General features: G+C 82.0%; 1 non-coding gene across 1 annotated transcript; it reads left to right on the top strand.

Annotated features, from left to right (window-relative positions):
- The first annotated feature begins 1,756 nt into the window (after window positions 1-1,756).
- On the top strand, window positions 1,757-1,909 carry LOC141478707 (5.8S ribosomal RNA). The gene has a single exon (XR_012463992.1). It is a non-coding gene; the product is annotated as a 5.8S ribosomal RNA (ribosomal RNA).
- The last annotated feature ends 591 nt before the right edge of the window (window positions 1,910-2,500 follow it).

The following is a 2,500-nucleotide window of genomic DNA, read 5'->3' as shown; positions in this document are numbered from 1 at the left end:
CCCCCGTCTCTTCTCCGCGCCCCGATCCTCCCCGCCGAGGGGAGCCGGGGCGGGGGGCGGGGGCGGAAGGGCTGCGCCGCCGCCGTTGGCCGCCCTCCGGCGGGCGAGGCGACCGCCGGGCGGCCTTCCCGCGCGAGCGGGCGGCCCGAGCCGCGGCTCTCCTCCCGGGCGCAGCGCCGGGCTGCTGAGGGAAACCCCGGGCCCCGGGAAGGAGGACGAGGCTGTGGCGGCGGACGTCGGGCGCGCCCCCGCGGGCGGACGCTCCCCCGAAGGCGGCAGCGGGGGAGGCACCCCCGCGGGGCCCAGAGGTGGTCGTTTCCCTCACCCCAGGGCCAGGTACCTAGCGTCCGCGCTCTCTCCCGCGGCCCTCCCTCGCCGTAGCGATACACAGGGGGTCGAAGGCCGCGGGGGGCCGGGCGGAGGTTTAAAGACTCGGGCGGCTCGGCGCGGCCCGGGGGTCGGGCCGGGCGGCGCCGCCGTCGTCGTCGTCCTGCGCAAGGGGGCTGGAGTCTCTCCGCGGAAGCTCCCGGGCGCAGGGACGGACGGCCGGCCGTCGCCCGCGCTCGTCCCGCGGGCGGCCGTGCCGGGGAGGGGTTCCGCTGCCCCCCCCTCTCCGCGGACCGGTCTCGGCGGAGAGACCGCGGCGCGGCCGGCCGTGTCCGGCCTCGCCCGCCTCGAAACGGGGCGACCCCGGCGGGAGCGCGGGCTCCCCGCCGGGGGCGGGCGGGTCCCCGCGGCGGGGGCTCGCCCGGGAGGCGCGCCGCCGCGCCTCCGCGGCGCGGCTGCGGCGCGCCGCGGCTCCGCTCCCTCCCTCCCTCCGTCCCCCGCCCCGGCGAGCGCTCCGGCGGCGGTCTGCCGCCGCCGAGCGCCGGCGAAGGCGGCACCCCGTGCCGAGCGGCGGCGTCGCCGCTCGGCCTGCCGGCCGGCCGGAGGGCGCCCGCCGCCAGGCGCGGCCGTCCCGGCCCGGGCCCCGTCCGCCGCCCTTCCCCCGCCGCCCTTCCCGGCGGCGCCGGGCGAGCGGGCGGGCGGGCGGAGGCGTCCCGCTCCCGGTCTCCGCGTGGAAACGGGGAGAGCGGGCGTCGCCCCCGCCTCAGCGCCGTCCGCTTTCCGCGCGGCGCGCGCCCGCGGAAGGCGGCGAGGAGCGGCGGCGGCGGCGGTTCCGGGCGGGCGGCCGCCGCGAGGCGGCGGCGGGCCGCCGTCCGGCGCGGCCGCGGGCGGCGCGTCGCCGGCTCGGGCTCCGGCGGTGGCCGCCTCCGGCGCGGCGGCGGAGGCCGCGGCCGGGCGCCGGCGGGGCGGGCCGGAGCCGCGGGAGAGGGGAGAAGGACGTCGCGGCGCGGCGGAGCCGTCGCGCGCGGGGGGGCCGGCGGGGCGTCCCGCGTCCCCGAGGAGAGGCGGGCAGGCGGCGCGGCCGGGGGCGTCGTGGGCCTCCGCGCGGAGGCCGGGCCGAGCCCGGGCGCCTGGGCCGCCCCCCGAAGCGAGCGAGGCGCTCGTCTCCGCCGGTTTGGGCCGGGAGCGCGGGCTCCCGGCGCCCTCGCCGCTCGGGGCTTTTTTTTTTTTTCTCCTCGTCGTGTGTCGGTACGGTCAGTCGAGGCGAGGCGGCCCCGTCGTTCTCGCCCCGCCGCGCCGCGTCGCGTCCCCTGCGGAGGGGGCGGGCCGGCGGGCGGGCGGGCCGGCGGGCCGCCGCTGTCCGGAGGGGCCGCTCCCGCGGAGCGGTCCCGGCCCTCCCGCGCGCGCGGGGCGGTGCCGAAAAGCAGACAACTCTTAGCGGTGGATCACTCGGCTCGTGCGTCGATGAAGAACGCAGCTAGCTGCGAGAATTAATGTGAATTGCAGGACACATTGATCATCGACACTTCGAACGCACTTGCGGCCCCGGGTTCCTCCCGGGGCTACGCCTGTCTGAGCGTCGCGTGACGATCAATCGCCGGCTCGGCCGCCGCCGCTGCCGCCGTCGCCGCCGCCCCCCCTTCTTCGCCCTTGCGGCGTCGGGGGGGGGCGGGTCGGGTCGGCGGGGCGCGGCGCGCCGCTGCGGCGCGGCTGGGGCGCCTCGCAGGCCCCGCGTGCGGGCCTTCGTCCCCCTAAATGGAGACTCGGGGAGCGCTCCGAAGCTCCCCGCTCCCGGAGCGCCCGCTGGGCGGAGCTCGTCTCGCCGGGGTGTCGGCGGCGGGGAGAGAAGAGAGGTCGGGGGGAGGCGCGGGCCTCGCCCCCGGCCCCGCCGCGCGCGGGCGGCTGTCTGCGGGTGGGTACCGGCGGCGGTACCGTGCCGTGCTGCCGCGCGGGCGCGCGCGTGCCGGGGACGGGGACGGGGGTCCTCCCCGCGTCCCTCCCCCCGCTCTTCTCCTTTCCGTTCCCGACGACCCGCCGCGCCCCGGCCGGGCAGCCGCGCGGGGGCCGCGGGGAGGGGTGCGGCGAAGCGGCAGGGGAGGGCGTCCCGTCGCCGGCGGCGAGGTGGGCGGCCGCGCGCGCGGTCGCCGTTTCGCCGCGGGCGGGCGCGGGCGCC

This window comes from Numenius arquata, unplaced genomic scaffold (genome assembly GCF_964106895.1).
Source record: "Numenius arquata unplaced genomic scaffold, bNumArq3.hap1.1 HAP1_SCAFFOLD_1729, whole genome shotgun sequence".
Lineage (NCBI taxonomy): Eukaryota > Metazoa > Chordata > Aves > Charadriiformes > Scolopacidae > Numenius > Numenius arquata.
Note: the sequence above shows the minus strand (reverse complement) of the source record. Positions and strands in the feature narration are given on the sequence as shown.